General features: G+C 41.0%; 1 long non-coding RNA gene across 1 annotated transcript in view; it reads left to right on the plus strand.

The window, feature by feature from the left end:
• The window catches only part of LOC120862221, a 28,409-nt gene extending 10,099 nt beyond the window's left edge, over positions 1 to 18,310 (plus strand). Inside the window, exons 4-6 of the long non-coding RNA XR_005720716.1 lie at positions 8,996 to 9,129; positions 16,438 to 16,599; positions 18,120 to 18,310. This is a non-coding gene — a long non-coding RNA (uncharacterized LOC120862221). The remainder of the gene's footprint in view (positions 1 to 8,995; positions 9,130 to 16,437; positions 16,600 to 18,119) is intronic.
• The last annotated feature ends 6,390 nt before the right edge of the window (positions 18,311 to 24,700 follow it).

Here is a 24,700-nt window from a genome sequence, read left to right on the forward strand (position 1 = left end):
TCATCAAACGTCCTCCCCATCTTCCTTCCCCAAAGTCACCCCTTCTCCTGAATTTTAAAGTTAGAGATTAAATTTGCAAACTGGAATGTGATTTAAATACCAGCACGCATCTCTATTCTGAGTCCCAGACCTTGTTTTCTACATTGCTTATACAATTCATCCATGCCATTGCTTGGAGATGGAATTCTTTGTTACTGCTGAATATTGTGTGAGTGTTGGAAGATTCTTAGTCCTACTGTTGATGACGTTCAGGTTGTTTCCAGTTTAGGACTTTCCCAAATCATGCGTCTGTGAACATTTCAGTGTGTGTCCTTTCGTTGCAAAAATGTAAACATTTATGTTTTTTGTAAACTTAGGAGTAGGGTTTCTGCATAGTGAATCAGTATTTTTGCAGTTATACTCAATTATAGGCTATGAGATGATGATTGCTATAATTTCCTGTGTTGTGCAACATAACCTTGTTGCTTGTCTATTTTATATGTAGTAGGTTGTATCTGTTAATCCCATACCCCTAATTTGTCCCTCTTTTATAAAATACCTATTCATGCCTTTTGCTCATTTTTCTATTGTCTTGTGTTTATTGATTTATAGAAAATCTTTATATGTTTGGGGCAAGTTACTGTGCTTCTGTTTTCCTGCCTACAAATGTGAATAATAATAATGCCTACTTTACATCTTGTTGTTGCTAGGACTATATGAGTTAATGCATGTAAACAGTTAGAACCATATGTGGCACACAGTAAGTGCTCTGTAAGCCTTTGCTTTTGTTACTGGTCAGGTTCCCATGGCTAGCACATTGTGGACACAGAACTCCAAAGAGGCTTCAAACTCCCATTTACCAACATTGCCTTGCAAACAGTTACTTTACAGATCCAGAAAGATTGGAACTCACCTTGCTGCTGCTGCTGCTGGTAAGTCGCTTCAGTCGTGTCCGATTCTGTGAGACCACATAGAAGGCAGCCCACCAGGCTCCCCTGTCCCTGGGATTCTCCAGGCAAGAACACTGGAGTGGGTTGCCATTTCCTTCTCCAATGCATAAAAGTAAAAAGTGAAAGTGAAGTCACTCAGTCGTGTCTGACTCTTAGTGACCCCATGGACTGTGGCCCACCAGGCTCCTCCATCCATGGGATTCTTCAGGCAAGAGTACTGGAGTGGGGTGCCATTGCCTTCTCCAGGAATTCATGTTAGTCACCCTTAATTGGGCCAAACTAGGGCCCTGATGGCTTAGTGGTTAAGAGCCTACTTATAATGCAGGAGGTGTGGGTTCAATTCCTGGGTTGGGGATATCCTCTGGGGAAGGGACACACTTCAGTATTCTTACCTGGAGAATCCCTTGGACAGAGGAACCAGACAGGCTACAGTCCGTGGGACTGAAAGGGTCAGACGTGACTGAGTGACATACACAAGGCCCTGGTCACAGCTTTAGAGGAAAATGCTGGTTGTGATTTTATTATAATCACCACAATGTTTTTAAAATATTAAAATAGTGATTTTCCTCTGAAGAGAACAAAGGGTTTTGACTGAAAATCACTGAACTAGTGGTTATCACGCTGCCATTGCATGGTGCATTTGGCATGTTGATTCCAAGATTCCAAAAGTTTTTATAGAATGACTTTGCACCAGGAGGTTAAACACACACACATACACACACACACACAGACAAAAAAAACCCTCCCCAAACACAGGAATTAAATGTATTTGAAGTTACGCAGTGTGAGCAATGAAGTGTTTTAGGCTCAGTGCCCATCTCTGCCTCAAACAACTTCTCTTGGTTCACCAACCACACTTAGGAAAAAAGGACATTTCTTTTCTCCCCATTTGGGAATTACTTTGCCTCTAGTAGCCAAGGCAGTAGAATTTCTTATAAACAAACAAATCAACCAACTGTAGTCAGCCTGCCTTGGCTCCTTCCATTTGTGAAATTTTTACAGATAAATTAAATTCATTCTTTTTTGAGAAGGGAGGCACGTAGAAGACCATAATTTAGGCCTTTATAACCAAAAATGACAATCTTTCATTTATTATTCCTCACAGAGAACAGCTACTAATATCTTCCTTCTTGGTCCCTTAATTAAATTCAGCTTCTTATATTTTTTTTTCCTGATTCACTCTGTTTCATTCCTGGATTAACCTAGTTCTTCATAGTTGTAATTTCTCAACTGTTAAATTTCATTTACCTCATTTAAATTTCTGGAGATTTCTTTTCTGAGTGGAAAGTTTGTTTATTTTTTCATTTCTCTCCCCAGGCAAGAAAACCATGTCCTTAGACCAGAGTTAACTAAATTATAAACATCCACACTGTGTTATTCTATATAAGTATATGTGTAAATATAGAATGATTTTGGAAAGGAACAAGTGATTGGCCTAAGACTGTCAAGAAAATAGTCTTCTTCATCCTTGAGCCCCTTCAAAGAGTTACATAGTCCACAAAATCTTGTTCTCTCAACTTCTACAGACTTAATTCAAGGATAAAGTGTGTTTTTGTTCCTGATATTGTTCCGACCTTGGAAGAAAAGTTATGATCAACCTAGACAGCATGTTAAACAGCAGAGACATTACTTTGCGAACAAAGGTCCATATGGTCAAAGCTATGGTTTTTCCAGTACTCATGTATGGATGTGAGAGTTGGACTATAAAGAAAGCTTAGCCCCAAAGGATTGATGCTTTTGAACTTTGGTGTTAGAGAAGACTCTAGAGAATCCCTTGGACTGCAAGGAGATCCAACCAGTCCATCCTAAAGGAGATCAGTCCTGAATGTTCACTGAAAGGACTGATGTTGGAGCTGAAACTCCAATACTTTGGCCACCTGATGTGAAGAACTGACTCATTTGAAAAGATCTGATGCTGGGAAAGATTGAAGGCAGGAGGAGAAGGGGACAACAGAGGATAAGATGGCTCAATGGGATCACGGACTCCATGGACATGAGTTTGAGTAAACTCAGGGAGTTGGCAATGGACAGGGAAGCCTGGCATGCTGTAGTCCATGGGGTCGCAAAAAGTGGGACACGACTGAGCAACTGAACTGAACTGAACTGATTGCTCCCACCTTCTTGTATAGGGTTATACATACTTGACTGTTGCTGTGTCATTATAGCGCCCCTTGTGGCAAGACGGTATTTTTGGTACAGTCCATGGACTTTGGCATTGGCCATGTGACGTGCTTTAACCAATGAGATGTGAGTAGATAAGCCTCATCTAAGGGAAAGCTTTCAATGACATCACTCTTGTTCTTCTCTTGTCCTGAGTTCCTTCATTCTTGTTCCAGAATGAGCATGCATGTGGCATGCCAGGAACCAAGCTACAGTCTCCTACATGGGCCATCAGCAAGAACTGATTATCTAAGGCTTCGAGGTTGTTGAATACTTCTTGTCACTGAAACTGTTTATTAATTTGTTTTATTCAAGGTACCTTCCTTGAAGACAGGGAATGCATTTGCTTTGTTGGTTATGTGCACAGTTTGGTGCTTGGCTGTCTAATAAACATTTGTTGAATAACTGAATGACTTGATGAAGCTCTCCAGTGACAAACATCTAACCTCTTCTATGGCAGCTGTGGCATTTGAAAAATGTTTCTCATTCTGAGCAGAACTCTGATCCTCCACGATTTCTGCTAAGGGTATCAGTGTTCTTCTTTGGACTCACATAAAACCATTTCATACCTGTCCATAAGACAGCCCTCTAGGGTTTGAAAACAGTGCTGTCCACTATTGAGGAGTTTGTTCCTTTTGGCTTATTATCTTTCATGCTTTCACCTCCTCAACCTCCTGAGGGGTTCTACTTTTTTGGTGCCGAGATGCACTCCTGGGCTTCCCGGGTGGCTCAGTGGTAAAGAATCTGCGTGCCAATGCAGAATATGTGGGTTTGACCCCTGGGTTGGGACGATCCCCTGGAGAAGGAAATGGCCACCCACTCCAGTATTCTTGCTGGGATAATCTCATGAACAGAGGAGCCTGGCAGGCTACAGTCAATGGGGTCGCCAAGAGTTGGATACGACTGAGCGACTAAGCATGATGTAACCATGTCCCCTCCAGAATATGAGATTTGGCATCAGCACCAGTCTTAGTGTGTGGTCAGAGCAGCCCAGAGTGAGAAAGGGTCGTCTCCTCTGGAGTAATCGCCCATCTGGACTAATCACATTGCATCTAACACAGCCTTTGCTGTTCTTGGCAGCTTCATCACACTGCTGACTCAGACTGAGTCAGTCAAATCCCTTAAGCCTTATTCACGAGTCTTTATGACCACATCATGCCCCGACTTGTGAGGTAGGTTTAAGGGACCCAGATGTCAACCCTAATACTTTTCCTTGTTAAATTCTTTACCTCATTTCATCTGGTTCATGGTTTCTGTCTACTCAGGAAAAGGAAAGCTTAGATTTCTGGGAATGGAAACTCATCTATTAGCCAAGAGAAAGGAGAAACAACCTTGTGTCATCAGCTAAGGAATGATTAGAGAGCTGCATTGTCTGGTCCAGCAGCCTGCACTTAACTGTGTGATGTCATTCATTGCCAAGCATGTGGTGTCGTCTCTGAATCTGTCAAAGAGAATGGAAGAACACTGAGATCCAGCAACAAACAACACCTCTATTTACGGGTGACAGACTCAAAGGGGCTTCCATGATCCCCGCCTTCTAATAGTGCCTTTGCATAATTCCCTCTGCTTGAGTGCCTATGTGTCTTTTAACTTGCTTCAGATCACTAGAATATGGCAAAGGTGATAGAACATATGTGCGTGCACATAGTAACATTACATATGACTGTAACACTGTCTTTCTAGAAGGTTCTCCTAACTGGCTCTGAAGAAGCTGGGCATGTCATGAGCTGCCCTGTGGAGGAAGCCACATGAAGAGGAACTGAAAAGAGCTTCTAATTGTGCAAGAAACTGAAGTCTGTCTCACAACCTCAGTTGTGATGCTGCTAACAGTCACGTGACCCTGGAAGAGGATTTTTTTCCCCAGCCAAAACTCCAAGTGAGATTGCAGCCCAGGCCAACACCTTGGTTGAAGCTTTCAAATGAGACTCTGAAGTGGAGAACCCAGCAAAGCAAGGCCTGGACTGCTGGTCCACAGAATAATGGTGTATGTGCTCAATCGTGTCCCACTCTTTGTGACCCCACCTGGCTCCTCTGTCCATGAAATTTTCCAGGCAAGACTACTGGAGCGAAACTGTGATACAATAAAGATATGCTGTTTTAAGCTGCTAAGTTTCTTGCTAATTGTTACTCAAGGATATGTAGCAGGATATGTACTAATATATCATGAAACCAAATTTAGTTGGAAGCCAAAGCCATCATGAAACCCAGAAAACACACATCCTTTGTCTTTTTTGGTGGGTTGGATTGACTTACAGAACCTTTGGTGAACCCTGTGTACCATATAACCAGGACATTAGAAGATCACCTTAATATCCAACCTCAGACAATATAGATTTTTTTTCCTGGTATTTGTCCAAATGATCTTCTGCTAATTCATTTTATTCAATGATCCTGTCTTCTGTTTCCCTGCCTTTGAATTCCTTGCTTCTGTACCCAAGTCTGATTTTTCTTTCTGCACTCTGATCTCTTAATTTTGTTTCTTCACTGGATTGGGGTTCCTGGTTTTGCTGCCTCCTAGACTTTTATTGAGAGGTGTCTCCATCTTGGTTCTATTATATCTATGTCTTCCAGGTCTGGTTCTCCCAGGTCTCCTGCCAAAAGAGAAGCATCTAATATTCTAGATCCTTACTGGTAAAAAGCCTTCAGGCAATAGTGTGAATTTCCACACAATCTTATATAGTGCTGATAGCAGTGGGGTCACCTCAAACATTTTATTATTTCCACTTGAGTTCTTTTACTCTTTGAACATGAATCTTGTCATTATCATCATCATAGTTAAACTCTGTGTACATCTTCACATATGAAAAGGAAACCGTGACTACCAATGTTTAGCTCAGAGTTGTTTGTATGTATATCATGATGGCCCGTTGGCATGTCCCAGCCATACCAATTTGTTTGTTCCTGCAAAAGTGCTTGTTATCATGAATCTAGCTTGAATCCTGCTTATAATATCAGAGACTGGATACTGGGGCCTGAGGAGGAAGCTAATGATTGGGCTTTTGTGTTTGTATCAGCCATGCTGTTTTTACATGCTGTTGAGCTTGCCAGAGATAGGAAGGGCTCTGGATTTCTTTAGACCTAATGCACTCTTTTTTCTTTTTTTGGCTGCACTGGGTCTTAGCACATGGGATCTCTAATTACAGCATTTCAGGATCTGGTTTTGGACATGCATGGTGAGCAGAGTCTTCACTACTGGACCATTAGGGAAGTCCCCCTCATGTACTTTAAATACCATATCTATGGAGATAGAGAATCTAGGAGCCCAGATCCTACTCAGCCAGGCTTGTTCTTTAAAAGCAATGGGATCTTAGACATGACTTTTCAGGTTCAGGCAATTTTCCCCAAATGTATCGCTGTAGAAGAAAAATAGGCTACGAGCAATTTGTGTCATGCCTGTTAGATGGCCTTAGAATAATAGAGAGATCAGAAAGGGGACTGAGCTAACCACTCATTCCAACCCTTCATTTTGCCAGCAGAAAAACAGAAACACAGAAAGGTCAAATGCCTGGATCAAATTTCTGCAGTTAATTCATGGCTCCGTCCAGACTTGATTTCAGACAAGGTAGCCACGGTGTTCTTTAAAAGGCTGTAAAGAAATTAAAGTCCAGAGGAGAAAGTCAATCACTTCTAATTACTCAGAGGGGAGGTGGGAGAGAACACACGAGGCCAGAGCTGAAAGGACAGGCACACAGATCCAGGGAAGACCATTGTCCATCTCCTGTCTAGACTTTGAGGAGTCCTGATAGCAGGCAAGGATGAAAACAGTATCCCCTAAGTGGAGGGAGACCAGGGTCTAGGAAGGGAAGGCATCAGCCCTGATGCTCTTACCCCAGGGATCCCATGTAGAAGGAGAAGACCTCTTAGACAAAGTTTTGATATGATAAGACTGTTTATTTCCTTGTTTCTGCTCCTGAGCATTCAGCAAAAGGCATATTGATTTTCATTATTTTTAATTCCAGCCTGGCCTCAGCTGTATGGTGGGGAGTTAATAGAAAGGTCTTTTCTGTCTGGGCCAGGATATCTGAAGAAGATTACTACCCTCTGAGGCCAGCAGGATGGTGATAACAGGAACCAGAGAGGGATGCAGAACAAAGGGGAATCTGAAAAACGAGGTCAGAACCTCAGCATCAGGTGCTTCTTCCACTAAGATATTCTCTTTTAAGTGTCCACTTTGGAAGGACTTTTCTTTTTTGCTTATAGTCCACTTAGGGCCTAGATTGAAGGTCGCTTCTATCAACCAGGTCTCCAGAATTGACCATCTACTCCCTCATTTCCCTCTTCTGCATCCTCACAGCCTTTAGCTGGACATAGATGCCTCTACCTGTCATCTGTTTTGTTAACTGTAAAGGATCTGTCTGTCCTACCAGATGATCATCTTTCTCCAGGAAAAGTATCTTTTTTCTTTTACATACCCTACCTCCAGACCCCACAGAAGGTGGCTAAAATGGGCACTTAAAGGTGGCAGATAATCGTGAAATAAGGCTTCCCTGGTGGTTCAGTGGTAAAGAATCCACCTGCCAATGCAGGAGACACGGGTTCCATTCCTGTGTTGGGAAGATACCCTGGAGAAGGAAATGGCTACCCACTTCAGTATTCTTGCCTGGAAAATCCAATGGACAGAGAGACCTGGTGAGCCATAGTCTATGAGGTCGCAGAGTTGAACATGACTTAGTGACTAAACAACAATAAATCCTGAACTACATAGTCTCTTAAGGAGAAGTAGTGGCATATTGAGGTAAGCCAAAAGCCTCTGAAGTCACGTGACCTGGATTTGATATGAGGCTCCACTGAGTGCTTGCCTTGTGTCTTCCACCAGCATCCTTGGCTTTTCTGTGCCCTATTTCCTTAATCAGTAAAGGTCAATGTTATCAGTACCTGCTATTGGGGGCTGGGGTGTGTTAAGGGAGTTTTTTCACGAAAGGCTCTTTGAACAGTGCATCAGGCATTTACAAAGCATTCCAATAATAGGGTGTCCAAGATGGTGCTAGTGGTACGGAATTTGCCTGATGATGCAGGAGATGCAAGAGATGCAGGTTGGATCCCTGGGTCGGGAAGATCCTGACCCAGGAGTAGGGAATGGCAAGCCATGATAGTATTCTTGCCTGGAAAATTCCATGGACAAAGGAGACTGGCGGGCTATAGTCCATGGGGCCACAAAGAATTGGACACAACTGAACGAGTTCCCATCCACCAAACCGTAGACCATATGCACTGGGTTCTATAGTCCAACTCTACGCCTAGTGGCATCCCACCAGAGCATGGCAGAGCAAACTGGATGCTCCAGCCTGGCTTTGGCAACTCTTCCCAGTTGTCCCCTCCCCCCCAGAATGACTTCCCCTACTGTCAGCTGGCCTCTTCCTGACACTAGCGATGTGTCCCAAGGCCCAGGTGTCCTTGTCTCAGTTTCCTTGTTTTGACTCTGCCTTGGGTTTCCTAAGGCTGAACTGTAGAAACATCAACCACTGTATAGGCATCCATGTCCCAACAACTTCCTACTTTATTCAGTTTAAAGAGGGTTAGGATTTGCGTTGCATCTCTGAGTCTACATGATGACCACACTGGGGATTCTAGATCTTATTGTCTGATATATTATGATGGAGGGAGAATCTTGGCCTCTAGTGCCTCAGGGTATGTAATTCTTGACTGAGAATCTCCTGTCCTTTTCTACCAGTTTATTGATTGGGTGAGTGATTTCCTTTGGTGATATAGGTGAGTGATAATTACCATGGTAATTACTTCAGTGTGAATACCTATGGACTTCTGGGTCAGTCATTCTCAAAATGTGGTCCAAGATCAGCAGCTTCAGCTTCAGCTAAGAATGTCACAAATACAAATTCTAAGACCCCAACCAAGATCTTCTGAATAAGATACTCTGGGAGTGGGACCAGTGGTCTGTTTTGTCACAGGTCCCCCAGGAGACTCCAGGAGGTGCTGGGATGTATCAAGAACCACGTCTCACCCTTGAAACCACCTTAATCTGTGATGATACCACAGATGACCGGGAAATCCCTGCTAGGCATCTACTTCATACCTTTGCCAGGTAAGAGACGTTAAAATGGTGTTTCACAAACTTCCATGATAACAAGAGTCATAAGGCATAACATGGTAAAAATCAATCTCAGCTTTCACCTCTACTCTCTGATTCATGCCCTCTGGGTGCAGAGTTAGGGAAGCTGGGTTTTTAACCAGAGTTTCATGTTAAAATCTTATCTGTGAAGTTTAGGAAACTATTCTTTTTTTATTTTTTTTTTATTGAAGAATAAGTGCTTTACAGAATTTTGTTGTTTTCTGTCAAACCTCAACATGAATCAGCTATAAATATATATGTTTGAGCCTCCCTCCCATTTCCTTCCCCATCCTACCCCTCTAGGTTGAAACAGAGCCCCTATCTGAGTTAGGAAACTATTCTTGAAGGTGGAGGTGGGGGTTGTAGGCTGGGTGGAATTTTCCCACCTGACATGTTGGAGATGAACATTGAGGAGTCAGGAGCTGTCAGAAGAACCAATAATTATCAATTTTTCATTCTTTTTGGCTCCATGAAGTGGAAAACTCACAGCTCCAGAGTCTACACAGGAGCCTTATGGAATGCCTCTACTGGCATCTTCATTTGTCCCTGGAAATCTCAGACAGGTGCAGTCATAGCCTGTGTCTCGTGTCTTCATTTCCCTGGTGTCTTGAGCCTTTGCATGATGGGAAAAGGAGAAGGTCCTTGCTCCCAGGGTGTCAGCCACTCTGAGCAGCCCTTTTTTTTGGCTCCTTACAATCTGGGGGCATTCACTCTTGTGTGTCCTTTTGTTCTGACTGCCACTCTTTTTCAGAGAGGTCTCCAGCCTCCCTGGATAATAGTCCTGTGATGAAAGAATTTTTATCCACTAGAAACTTTCCATCACTCTAAAGTCCAAAATCCTAATGCAGCCTGGGCTTGCCCACTGGGCTCAGGGAGAGACCTCTTTACAAACACTAAAGACTGAATTCAGAAAACTAAGATCATGGCATCCAGTCCCACCACTTCATGGCCAATAGATGGGGAAACAGTGGTTGACTTTATTTTGGGGGACTCCAAAATCACTGCAGATGGTGATTGCAGCCATGAAATTAAAAGACGCTTACTCCTTGGAAGGAATGTTATGACCAACCTAGACAGCATATTAAAAAGCAGAGACATTACTTTGAGAACAAAGGTCCATCTAGTCAAAACTATGGTTTTTCCAGTAGTCATGTATGGATGTGAGAGTTGGACTATAAAGAAAGCTGAAGAAATTAAGGAAACAATTCCATTCACCATTGCAACAAAAAGAATAAAATACTTGGGAATATATCTACCTAAAGAAACTAAAGACCTATATATAGAAAACTATAAAACACTGATAAAAGAAATCAAAGAGGACACTAATAGATGGAGAAATATACCATGCTCATGGATCAGAAGAATCAATATAGTGAAAATGAGTATACTACCCAAAGCAATTTACAAATTCAATGCAATCCCTATCAAGCTTCCAGCGATATTTTTCACAGAACTAGAACAAATAATTTCAAGATTTGTATGGAAATACAAAAAAACACGAATAGCCAAAGCAATCTTGAGAAAGAAGAATGGAACTGGAGGAATCAACTTGCCTGACTTCAGGCTCTACTACAAAGCCACAGTCATCAAGACAGTATGGTATTGGCACAAAGACAAAAATATAGATCAATAGAACAAAATAGAAAGCCCAGAGATAAATCCACACACATATGGACACCTTATCTTTGACAAAGGAGGCAAGAATATACAATGGAGTAAAGACAATCTCTTTAACAAGTGGTGCTGGGAAAACTGGTCAACCACTTGTAAAAGAATGAAACTAGATCACTTTCTAACACTGCACACAAAGATAAACTCAAAATGGATTAAAGATCTAAATGTAAGACCAGAAACTATAAAACTCCTAGAGGAGAACATAGGCAAAACACTCTCCGACATAAACCACAGAAGGATCCTCTATGATCCACCTCCCAGAATTCTGGAAATAAAAGCAAAAATAAACAAATGGGACCTAATTAAAATTAAAAGCTTCTGCACAACAAAGGAAAATATAAGCAAAGTGAAAAGACAGCCTTCCGAATGGGAGAAAATAATAGCAAATGAAGCAACTAACAAACAACTAATCTCAAAAATATACAAGCAACTCCTGCAGCTCAATTCCAGAAAAATAAACGACCCAATCAAAAAATGGGCCAAAGAACTAAATAGACATTTCTCCAAAGAAGACATACGAATGGCTAACAAACACATGAAAAGATGCTCAACATCACTCATTATTAGAGAAATGCAAATCAAAACCACAATGAGGTACCACTTCACACCAGTCAGAATGTCTGCGATCCAAAAATCTGCAAGCAATAAATGCTGGAGAGGGTGTGGAGAGAAGAGAACCCTCCTACACTGTTGGTGGGAATGCAAACTAGTACAGCCACTATGGAGAACAGTGTGGAGATTCCTTAAAAAATTACAAATAGAACTGCCTTATGACCCAGCAATCCCACTGCTGGGCATACACACTGAGGAAACCAGAATTGAAAGAGACACATGTACCCCAATGTTCATTGCAGCACTGTTTATAATAGCCAGGGCATGGAAACAACCTAGATGTCCATCAGCAGATGAATGGATAAGAAAGCTGTGGTACATATACACAATGGAGTATTACTCAGCCGTTAAAAAGAATACATTTGAATCAGTTCTGATGAGATGGATGAAACTGGAACCGATTATACAGAGTGAAGTAAGCCAGAAAGAAAAACACCAATACAGTATACTAACACATATATATGGAATTTAGAAAAATGGCAACAATGACCCTGTATGCAGGACAGCAAAAAAGACACAGATGTGTATAATGGACTTTTGGACTCAATGGGAGAAGGAGAGGGTGAGATGATTTGGGAGAATGGCATTGAAACATGTATAATATCATGTACAAATCGAATTGCCAGTCTATGTCCAATGCAGGATATGGCACGCTTGGGGCTGGTATGCGGGGATGACCCAGAGAGATGTTGTGGGGAGGGGGGTGGGAGGGGGGTTCATGTTTGGGAACGCATGTACACCAGTGGTGGATTCATGTCAATGTATGGCAAAACCAATACAGAAATGTAAAGTAAAATAAAAAATAAATTAAAAAAATAAAAAATAAATAAATAAAATAAAATGAGAAATTTAAAAAAAAAAAAAGAAAGAAAGCTGAGTGCCAAAAAATGGATGCTTTTGAACTGTGGTGTTGAAGAAGACTCTTGAGAGTCCCTTGAACTGCAAGGAGATCCAACCAGTCCATCCTAAAGGAAATCAGTCCTGAGTGTTCATTGGAAGGACTGATGTTGGAGCTGAAACTCCAATACTTTGGCCACCTGGTGGGAAGAACTGACTCTATTGAAAAGACTCTGATGCTGGGAAAGATTGAAGGTGGGAGGAGAAGGGGATAACAGAGGATGAGAGGGTTGGATGGCATCACCAACTCAATGGACATGAGTTTGAGTAAATTCCGGGAGTTGGTGATGGACAGGGAGGCCTGGTGTGCTGTGGTCCGTGGGATCACAAAGAATTTGACATGACTGAGTGAATGAACTGAACTGAACTGTGGCAACTTGGGTGGCTAGGGTGATTATTGAAGGGTTTTTAGGGTCCATAGAAATTACAAGAGGTGGAAGAGCAGATGTAGAAACAAGTAATAGCCAGGGACAGATGACCACCAAAGACTGCAGCACAAGGTACTATAGACATGTATGGGCTGGCCTGCTCAGGCTGCAACAGTGATGACTACGACCTCTATTCCCACATAAGTGCATCATTCTCTCAAGATCCAAATTGATTGCTGAACTTGATTACCAACTTGCAGAGCCCAGTCCATGTGTCAGGGTCCTACTGACAGAACAAGAACTGTTTTGTTTCTCCTTGCCTAGTGAGGGATGGGTATTTCTCCCCAGGACTCCACTTAATAGGAGTTTCTCAAATACCAGACTGAGGGTGACAGGAAAAGGAGGCTGGTTGTCCCAGAAGCAGGAACAGTGTCTACTATGTGGATGCTCCTGCTTTGGACAACACAAATATTTGGGGGAAAAAAAAGAGTTACACAATTGTAAAGGCTTTCTTGAAATCAATGGTAGCAAATGGTCTTCCCTCCTCTTTCCTTTCCTTCCTTTCCTGTCCTGTTTTTCTCTCTCCTCTGACCCATTTGTGTCTTCTCGTACTGGCAGCAATGTTCTATTGCTCAGTATTAGACAAGTTCTAAATCCTTGGAGGTAAAGATAAGGTAAGGTGAAGTCACTCAGTCCTGTCCGACTCTTTGTGACCCCACGGACTGTAGCCTACCAGGCTCTTCCATCCATGGGATTTTCCAGGCAAGAGTATTGGAGTTGGTTGCCATTTCCTTCCCCAGAGCATTTTCCTGACCCAGGAATCGAACCCAGGTCTCCCACATTGTAGGCAGAAGCTTTACTGTCTGAGCCACCAGGGAAGGTAAAGGTAGAAAAGTAATATTCTGAATGGTGAGAAAGGAAATTAGAAATTATGTTCATGAAAGTTGCTGAATTAAAACTAGCAAGAGTTTATTATCTTGTTTATGGATCAATTTGTGGTCCTTTTCGTCATTCCACAGCATACAAATATTCATTTTAAAAATAAGTCCTTAGCAAACACACTGTATAACACAATACTAATAGTAGAGTCTAGGTTTGCGTGTATGGGTGCTTACTGTAACATTCTTTCAAATTTGTTGTGTGTTTGAAATTTTCATTAAAAAGTTACAGATAACCCACAAGGACCTACTGTTTAGCACAGACTGTGTGTGTTCAGTTGCTCAGTTGTGTCTGACTCTTTATGACCCTATGGACTGTAGCCCACCAGGTTTCCCTGCTGGCTCAGCTGGTAAAGAACTTCCCTGCCAATGCAGAAGACGTGGGTTCGATCCCTGGGTCACTATAGAGCTGAGTCACTGAAACTAACACAATGTTGTAAGTCAGCTATACAAACACAATGCAAACACAAAAGTCGCTCAGTCATGTCCAACTCTTTGCACCCCATGGACTGTAGATTCCATGGCATTCCCCAGGCCAGAATACTGGAATGAGTAGCCTTTCCCTTCTCCAGGGGATCTTCCCATCCTAGGGATCAAACCCAGTCTCCCACATGGCAGGCAGATTCTTTACCAGCTGAGCCACCAGGGAAGCCCAAATCAGCTATATTTCCATTTAACCTAGATTTTTCCCTATGAATATTTCTGTTTTTTATTTAATCCAGAATAATTGTGGAGAAGGCTTATATAGAAATACATTCGTTTCAGCTCTATTTGTAATAGCTTTCAAATTAGAAACAATCTAAATGGGATGAATATATGATGTGCACACTTTGTGGTATACTATGCTTACAAAGCATTTAAAGTTTGTTTGTTAAAAACTGAAGTGAAAAAAGAACAGTGCATAAAATTTAATCATAATTACACGGAGTAAATTAAAGGAGCAGAATCTACCAACAGAAAACAGAGGAATTGGACACACAACATTCTTCCAGGGCTTTATTTTAGGCGAGGATTATTGATGATTAAATTTAAAACACATTTTTGTTGGTCTTCTCATGCGTTTCTTTAATTCCCTTAATTTTCAGACAGAACATGCATATATTTCTCTATACCAAAATAAAACATGCTTCTGTTAACAATAACAAGAAAATACCCTTCCTGGGGCATGAGCTTTGTGTGCTTCACTTTGCATCGGAGTCTTCTGAAATGGCCACCTTCTTGCTGAGATCACCATGAGGTCACCAAACATCCTGGGAATCAAATCCAGTAGGCATGTCCTCCTCTAATCTTACTAAACCCTCCAGCAAAATGTAATATGGTTCATCAGTCTTTCTTGACACCCTTGTCTACCATTTTCTGAAACACCACTCTCTCCTGGGAACAAGCTTGCTACTCTGCACACTCTTTACACTTGCCTTCTCTGTTTCCTTCAATTGCTTTCCCTCTCCTGCTTAAGCTCTAAATCTTAGCATGCATACATGCTCAGACACCAAGGCCTGTCTGACCCTTTGTGATGCTGCGGACGGTAGCCCACCAGGCTCCTCTGTCCATGGGATTCCCCAGGCAAGAATACTGGAGTGAGTTACCAATTCCTCCTCCAGGGGATCTTCCCAACGTAGGAGACTGAACCCATGTTGCCTGTGTCTCCTGTCATGACAGGCAGATTCTTTACACAGAACCACCTGGGACGCCCAAATGTTAGCATTCCCTTCTATTTAAAACCTTGTTACTAAAGGACCCCATCAACTCCCCTCTCTGTCCTGACACCTCGTTGGTTTATGGCTCCAGTTCACTTTTTCTTGTGATTGCTAGTCTAACTGTATACTTGACAGCTCCATTCAAATCTCTCTCAGATATTAGAAACTTATATCCAAAATGGAATTCTTTATTTGCCATTCTAACATGGAAATGAAGATCAATATGTCGACTGATATAGTCATGCATGCGTGCATGCTAAGTCACTTCAGACCTGTCTGACTCTTTGAGACCCTGTGGACAATAGCCCTCCAGGCTCCTCTGTCCGTGGGATTCTCCAGGCAAGAATACTGGGGTGGGTTGCCGTGCTCTCCTCAGGGGATCTTCCCAACTCCGGGATCAAACTCAGGTCTCCTGCCTTGCAGGAAACTAGCACAACCTGTAAATCAACTATACTTCAATAATTAAAGAGTATACTTTAGAGTCTGTATATTAAAAATAAATTTACACAAGTCACATGTTGTTTACAATGCATGCACCTCACTTTTCAGCCATGCTGAAGGGACATGGTTTAACCAGTCATCTCACAAGTTAAGCATATTGAATGATGTCACATGATGGGAATTGGGAGAGCAAGTTTGTGACCCTTTATCCCTCACCATCCTCACAAGCACATTGTTCTGGAGGAGGGGAGATTGCTTCCTTATTTTTTTCCTTTTTAAAATTTTTCTGATCATCCCCACCACTTCTCTGAGCTGCATTCTCTTCTCCTGTAAATAAGGCACAACTGGTAACACACAGGAGAGAAATGGAAGCATAGCGATTTGCATACTCTAATTAAACTGCTGTATCAAGAGCCTGCTTTCTTAGGTTACACTGGGATGGAAACAAAAGTGTGCCTCTCATTCAGAGTTTGGAACACTATCCCTGGGATCTGCAATGAATAAAATAGGCCAGGAAGGCTTGTGTGCCTTACAACCTTGATGCAGCTGGTGTGCTACAGGGCTCAAGGGCAGGGCACAAGCGTCACGGTCCTTAGTGGACTGGCCTTTATCTCAGGTAAGTAGAGCCTTTCCGGTTGGCTCTCTTCCCGACAGGTGTGCAGAGAAAGATGAGAGCTTGGCCCATGGGTGAATGATTGCTTTTCATCCACGGAGTTCATTTTCATATTTGAAATGCTGCATGACCTGGTGGATGGAGTCCTGAATTGGAAATCCAGGGTCCGTGGACTTTGGAAGATCTTTGCTGCTGACACTGAGGTGAGAGCTTTAACAGCTTAATGCCTGTGTTAACTCAGTCATTATTGTGATTGCTAATTCATAATAAAAATGCAGAAAATTTACCCAGGGTTTAAGCTTAGAAAGTGCTTTCACACACAGGTTAACCCTTTTCATCTTTGGGTTCGCATCGGCAAAGAATGACTGAGTGGCTCTCAGGGTCTGATTTTATAGGAACCAGGAGAGCTCTTGGGTGTTTTGTTCTTCCTTCCCTCCATATTCATTCTGTAAAGATACTTTAGTTAATGAAGCAGATTTGATCCTGGACCTGATGCCTTCCTGAATCATAGAATTTGAGACCTGGCCTTTTCTTTTTCTTCTTTTCTTTTTTCAGTTAAAAAAAAAAAAAAACAGTATAAATGAGTTAGTGAGGTCCAAAGAGGGGAAGAGAGTAGGTAAAGGTCACTCAGCCTGTAAATTACATCCTTAGAAAATGAGGCCTGAAGCCTATGAAATATCACCTTCTGGGACCTAAATGGGATCACATGTGTGAACGGGGCTGGATTACTTTGCATCTGTCCCAAGAGTGAGGGAGGAGATATAGAGGCAGCTTTCAATTTTTTGGGGTCAGTAAAGTGATTGCAAAATGGTGGTTGATGAGACATAAAAAGAAAGTAAAAATGGAGCCATGATTAGAATTGGGGTGATAGGTTAAAATTTAAGTTAAGCACATTGAAATGGAAATAAATTAAAATAAAGTATTGCTCTTTTTAAAATAACTTCCCAGGTGGTGCAAGTGGTAAAGAAGAACGAAAGAATGCTTTGCTTCAGTGTATCTGACTCATCGCTACCCCATGGACTGTAGCCCACCAGGCTCCTCTGTCCATGGGTTTCTCCAGGCAAGCATACTGGAGTGGGTTGCCACGCCTTGTTCCAGAGAGTCTTCTAGATGCAGGGATCCAACCCACATCTTTCGCTGTCTCCAGTGTTGGCAGATGGGTTCTTTTCCAATAGCTGCTGCTGCTACTGCTGCTAAGTCACTTCAGTCGAGTCCAACTCTGTGCGACCCCATAGATGGCAGCCCACCAGGGTCCCCGTCCCTGGGATTCTCCAGGCAAGAACACTGGAGTAGGTTGCCATTTCCTTCTCCAATGCATGAAAGTGAAAAGTGAAAGTGAAGTCACTCAGTCGTGTCCGACTCTTAGCAGCGCCATGGACTGCAGCCCACCAGGCTCCTCCGTCCATGGGATTTTCCAGGCAAGAGTACTGGAGTGGGGTATCATTTCCACTAGCACCACATGGTAAAGAGTCCACCAGCAAGGCAGGAGGTGCAGGAGACTTGAGTTCGATCCCTGGTTTGGGAAGATTCCCTGGAGGAGGGTGTGGCAACTCACTCCAGGATTCTTGCCTGAAATATCCCATGGACAGAGGGGCCTGACGGGCTACAGTCCGTAGGGTCACAAAGAGTCAAGCATGACTGAAGTGACTTAACACATGCTAATCTTACAGCTAAATTAGAGCTTATGAGCCTCATGACCTTGATGACAAATAGATGTTTTCAGTTTTTTCCCCAGGGTGGTTCCAGCATTGGTGTCTTCCTATCCCCCATCACTCATGTGGAAAACATAGCTATGAATACCAAGTGGCCACATCTCATCTTCCAATACTAGGTAAGAGAGAACCAAGACTCCAGGGAGATCAACTGACTCCATGGGATGGAGAAAAATTAGGATGGAGTTTGAGCTACAGTGAGTGCCAGAAGATAAGGAAACTTTTTTAAAATGCAAGGATCATACTGCAAGGACAAAGGAGATAGTTTTAAGAAACTCCTACTTGTCAAGTTATAACAGTTTAAGCATCAAACAAGAATATTAACTATAGCTAATTGGAATGAATTGAGTCTATAAGAAAGCTATGACATTCAAAGATGAAATAAGTTCATTAAAATGTATAAGATGATAATTATAATACAAAAGAAAGGGTGAATGAAATTTTAAAATGAGCTAAAATTGGTAAGGAACTATTGCTATAGATGACATTCTGCTTTTCCAAGTAAATATATGTATTACATTTTGTCTTTTTGTTTCTTTACCTAGGAAATAGAAATTACACCCAGAGGAGCAAAGATCTGTGAGCACAAGTGACCATAGGGAAAAATGAGAGTAGAAAGCATGCCAGTTGGTTTCCATGAAAAGAAAGTGAAAGTGAAGTCTCTCAGTCGTATCCCACTCTTTGCGACCCCATGGGCTGTAGCCTACCAGTCTCCTCCATCCATCGAATTTTCCAGGCAAGAGTACTGGAGTGGGTTGCTATTTCCTTCTTCAGAGGATCTTCCTGACCCAGGGATCGAACCCAGGTCTCCCAAACTGCAGGAAGACACTTTACCATCTGAGCCACCAGGGAAGCCCTATGGTTTCCATATAATGGGTCAAATTCAAGAAGACTACGTGATAGGTTAACTCAGCCTCTTGTCTCCTAGAGAAAGAAATGGCTGCATGACTCCATCAATTTTCCTGAGATGCAAAACATGTAGGTTGTGTTAAATTGTAAACTGGAGTTAACTGACTTATATTAGTTTGCTAGGACTGTTGGAACAAAATACCACAGATTGAGTGGCTTAAACAAAAACTTACTTTCTCATAGTTCTGGAGGCTAAAAATTCGAGATCAAGGTGTCAGCAGGCTTGGTTCCTTCTCAGAGTCATGAGGGAGGAATCTGTCCTAGGCAACTTTATTTGACTTATAGGTGGCTGTTTTGCTCTGTTTTTATATTGTCTTCCTTCTGCATACACCTATGTCCTAATTTACTTTCCTTATAAAGACATCGGTCATATTGGATTAGAGTCTACCCATATGACCTCAGTTTAAATTATCTCTTTAAAGATGCCATATCCAATTATGGTTTCATTCTGAGATACTGGGGTTTAGGACTTCATAAAAGGAGTTTGGGGAGGACATAAGTCAGCTCAGTGCATCCATGATGCAGAAATAATGAAGGGAGAGAGCAGAGACAGCGAGTTGCAGGAAAAGCTGTGACTGTGGACATTCTGATTGACAAAATGAAACAACCTTGATAAGAAATACCTGCTAGGGTTTCACTCACTTTAGAAGTTCAAACTGTGGCCTTTGGTGTGACTACTAGTGAATTCACTGATAACTCAACAATCTCAGCTGATCAACCATAATCTCTTTGCTTTATGTTCAATACATCTCTGTAACCTGGAAAGATGCAGTAAAATATATTAAAGTATGTGAGTAATGGATAAATTAGCTAAACCTGTATGATCACTAATTTTCTGCTAGGCTGAGTATGAATATAACAATATATTTTATAAGCATTATGATACTTTGTGAATATCACGTATTTGTGAATATGTTTCTAAGGTGTTTGAAGCACTAAAGGAATGTTATACATTAGGTTTATGCTTTTGTTGAGGTAGAGAATTTGACTAAGGTTTGCAATCAACCTTTCAAGGTGTAAGATGATTTATAGTTTACATTTTGATTTACGAATAGAGTAAGTCTGCTTATATATTTAGAGAAAATTTACCTGGTATACTTCTAAATAATTACATTGAACATTAAAGAAATAGCAAGTAGTAAATTTGATTGTTTGTACAGACAAAAACTCCTTCAAAGTCAACTCCCAAGAAGGTTTCCAAAGTTGGTTGGAGTTGGGAACAGGTGTGATGTGTGGCATGAACTAATGGCACTTACATTCAGCCCTCCACTTCCTACATCCCAGGACTCTTGACTATTAGTTCCAGTATAAATGAGGGAGGCTGACTTTCGCTCAAAATTTTTTTTGAGTGATATTATATCACTAACTCTATATCACTAATATTTGTATTTATATTACTAACTTTATTTATTTATTTATATCATTAACTTTAAAGTTATATTTATATTTATCTCACTAACTTTAAATATTTATAATATTTATATCACTAAGTTTAAAGTTAATGATATAATGATTAGTAAAATGATATTACTAACTTTATCCTTTTGCAAGATTACGATCCCTGGTGGCAAATAACAATGATTTTGCCTCATTGAAAAATGCTATGGATGTTGTATTTCTTAAAGAGATGGGGATTGTGGAAGATATCTGTCATCAAAGAGATTTGCATCAAAAGAGTTCCTATAAACACTCACTGGCCTTCACTTTCCCTACTTGTGCTCCAGATTTCCCCACCACCTTATCTTTGCCTGTTGATACCCTCTCTTCCAATTTCTCAGAGATGAGCAAAGAATGGGATATTCTCCATGAAGAACTTTATAGTCAGGACATGTCACTGGCCAGAGTCTGCTGTTAATAAGAAAATTGATTTGATAAATTGAATTCATTAAACATGTGTGTGATTCAAGATATTACTAAAGTATCACATTATAATTTACATTTAAAAATAGGGTTATAGGGGAGGCCAGTGCTTAATTTGAAGAAATTATCTGAGTACTAGGCATGAATTTAAATCTGTTTTATTAAATAACTCCATGTCCCCATGACTGCTACATACCAGGTCCCTGATTTTAGTCACAGCATCACTGTTCATGGGAAACTTACTCCATAGAAATTAATACCAGTAGTTATCAGTTTTTGGGTACCTCTTTCAGTACAAGTTTTTATTTTGCATTCATCAAATATGAAATATTCCCTCTACCCTGTGGTCTGTGTGTTATTTGCCACAAGGTGATAATCAGAGACTAAAAAATGTTAAGGTATTTCTGGTAGTAATATCTGCGTAGAGCTGAAATTAAAAATTTAGCCTTCTTGGTATACATATAGCAGCTTCCCTAGTAAAGAATCCACCTTCAATGTGGGAAGCCTGGGTTCGATCCCTGAGTTGGAAAGATCCTCTGAAGAAGTGAAAGGCTACCCACTCCAATATTCTGGCCTCAAGAATTCCATGGACTGTATAGTTCATGGAGTTGCAAAGAGTCAGACATGGCTGAGCGACTTTCACTAACAGGGTGTACATCTAGTTCACTTCTGACTAAGATTCAATGTTGCTTTACTCCTTGGCTTTCAGTTTCCCATTTGTGAAATACACATAATGATGCTTGCCTGTGAGAGCTTTGTGAGGTCCAATAATACTGATATAAAATTGATATAAAGAGAAGGCCTCCTTCCTTGGTGAGGTCCAGGGTGGTTGGGTACTTTCAACCTTCCAGTGCACTCTTTCCCCAAAACTTCAGTTTTGAAGATACTTCTGTTTAAAGTTATATTTGTATTGTATTAATATTTATACATTCATGAATACTAGAGGTGAGGTCTTTCCTGTCTCTCAGTCTAGATGGGGCACAGTGTGGATGGATGATTATATGGGTACCCTCTTCCCCTTCAACTTGGTTTTGGATCAGAATCTAGGTTTGCCGTTGTTCAGAGTAAGGTTACCAGATTAAGGATATGGACTGTCCTGTTACATTTAAATTTCAGGTAGACAATAATTCATTTTTTTATAAGTATGTCTTATTATTTGTATGTAACATTTGGGATTTTATACTTTTACAAGAACTAATTTGTTATTTATTTGAAATTCAAATGTGACTGGGCATCCTGTATTTTATCTACCAGCCTTAATCATAAATTCAGCTTCTACCAAAGTCAGGCCCTTCCCAGGCAGAGAACTGACACATCAGCAATTAACAGGCTGATAGACAGAATTTGGGGCAGGCACTGAGGGTGAGTCTCAAAGGTAAAGAGAAAGAAAAGGCAGGCACAAAGGATGAGGTCAGACATCCCCACACCCCCAGGAGGACTTGGCCCTCTTACAGGAGGAGACTCTCTTCCCCCACTTGATATTGACCTGTTTTCCTTCTTTCATTTCTCTAAAACAGTTTTGCTTTTGTGCTCACCTTACATTTGGGGAGCTTCTAGATTGATCTCAACTTTTTTCTCTTATGTTGTCACACATATTCATAGTATACTGAAAGGCCTTCTGTGGTGGCTCAGTGCTAAGGAATCTGCCTGCAGTGAAGGAGATGGGGGTTTGATCCCTGGGTTGGGAAGATCCCTTGAAGAAGGGAATGGCTACCCACTCCAGTGTTCTTGCCTGGAAAATCCCATGGGCAGAGGAGCCTGGCAGGTTACAGTCCATGGGGTCACAAAAGAGTCAGATACAACTTAGAGACTTAACCCTCAAAGTGTGCAAAGAAATTTTTCTATTTCTTATTTAGTCTTTCTATTATACTGGGTTATGGAAGATAATCTAAATTTAGATTACCTAGAAAATTAAATCTTATCCAATAATTTAGATGATTTGGAATCCTCCCTTTTGGGGATAATGGATTTCCATGGAGTTAAGTGTGCATTCTTCTGTATTATTTCTCTCTTTCCCCTGTGTGCTTAGGACATAGTGGGTATTCATTAGTATCTGTAGAAAAATTGGAAAGTACCTCATTTATCCACACCCTCATCCATAAATGATACACCAACTGTAATAATAAATGTATTTGTAGCTGCTGTGAATGGTGCATTGTTATATTATTTCTAACTTTTGAAGTGTCCTGTTACAATTCATAACTAGAGAAACCAGGGTTCAGATGAGTTAATTTTGCCTGAGGTCATACAGATTAAATGTTAATAATAGCAGAGCTGAGAATGGACCCAGATATGTCAAACCTTAAAGTTTTCTATTCTATTCTACTGTCTTTCAAACAACAAAAATAGTGCGTGAGTTTCACAGGGTGCTTTGATGTACTTTGGGAAATGTAACGCAAATTGAAAAGAACTTTTGATTTGGTGTCAAAATACATGGATCTAAGCCAGGGTTTCTTAACCTTGGCACTACTAACATTTTAGTCTGGACAGTTCTTTTCTGTAGGGGGTTGTATTTGTGTATGGCAGGATGTTTAATAGCATCCCTGGCCTCTGCCCACTAGCTTCCAATAGCATAATCCCTCTAATGTGACAATTCCCAGTCTGTGAATATCACTAAATGTCCCCTGGAGGCAAAATTACCCTCGGTTGAGAACTAGTGGTTTAAAGTGATAGTTAACCACTTGTGAGATTCTGGTCAGTTCATTTTATTTCTCTCAGCTCAGTTGCCTCTATGTGGGACACAAATTATATTTTTCACCTGCACCATCAACCTCATCAGGTCAGTGCGCAGCTCCAGTGAAATTAGAGGAAATCGCATTGACGAAGGAGTTTTATATGTGGGACATCCCACTAAGCTTCGTCTTTACTTGCTCAGTCTAGCCACAACCTGTGAATACTGGTCTTGTCTCCATTTTACATATGCAGAAAGAGACTTGCAGAGAAGTATGGTAACATGTTCAACTTTACAGATTCAGCAAATGTGAGAGAGTAGAATTAAATGTAGGTTAAACTTTTAGAAAAAAAAGTGTATGGAAAAATTTTGAAGCCGTTTGGTCAACTCTAACCTATGGGACATGTGGAAAATTTGACAGGTCATTTCACTTGTTATTGGTCAATATTAGTGCTTTGTAATATAGCAAACAACCACAGAACGATTTCTCTTTTGCTTAGCCAGGCAATAAGAGTGGGGAGGAAACTGGTAATCTTAGTGCATGCCCCAATCTGTAAAAGTTGAATAGACATTCCTTAATTTCCTGTGTGACTATGGAAATGAAAGTTCTTTCTTCACAGAGAGGAAACAACGCAGACATCATAAAAGAAATACTGATATAACCACTTCTTTTAAGATGAAAAGATAACATTTTATTCACATGACTCTATCAAATCAGTATAATTTCATGGAGGATCAGCACGTTCAAGCTTTTAGGATTTAACTGCTTTTAATGGTTTTTGGTAATTATACTATTATCATCATTTTAAAATAAGTGTAATTGGTACACTCTTCAGGGATTGAACAGGAAAATGTGGTACTGTTTTGCCAGAGAGAGAGAGATTGATTACTGGAGGAAGGAAGAAAGAAATGAAGGAAAAAAGGAAGAAAGAGACAGTATAAAAACCATTGGAAGAAATTACAGGTAAGGAAGCTATAAACCAACATCTTTTTCTTTGCAGAAGGAAAAAGTGTGCAGAAAGTGATGAAAATTTGTAAATAACTGTCCTTTGGCCCCCCTGGAGATACTAATTCAGCTGCAGCCACTGCCTTGGTCTCCCCTACTTTCCCAGAGCCTCTGGGGGACATGGTGTGGCCGTGTCCCCAAGGATC

The sequence above is a fragment of the Oryx dammah genome, unplaced genomic scaffold, assembly GCF_014754425.2.
Source record: "Oryx dammah isolate SB20612 unplaced genomic scaffold, SCBI_Odam_1.1 HiC_scaffold_3, whole genome shotgun sequence".
Lineage (NCBI taxonomy): Eukaryota > Metazoa > Chordata > Mammalia > Artiodactyla > Bovidae > Oryx > Oryx dammah.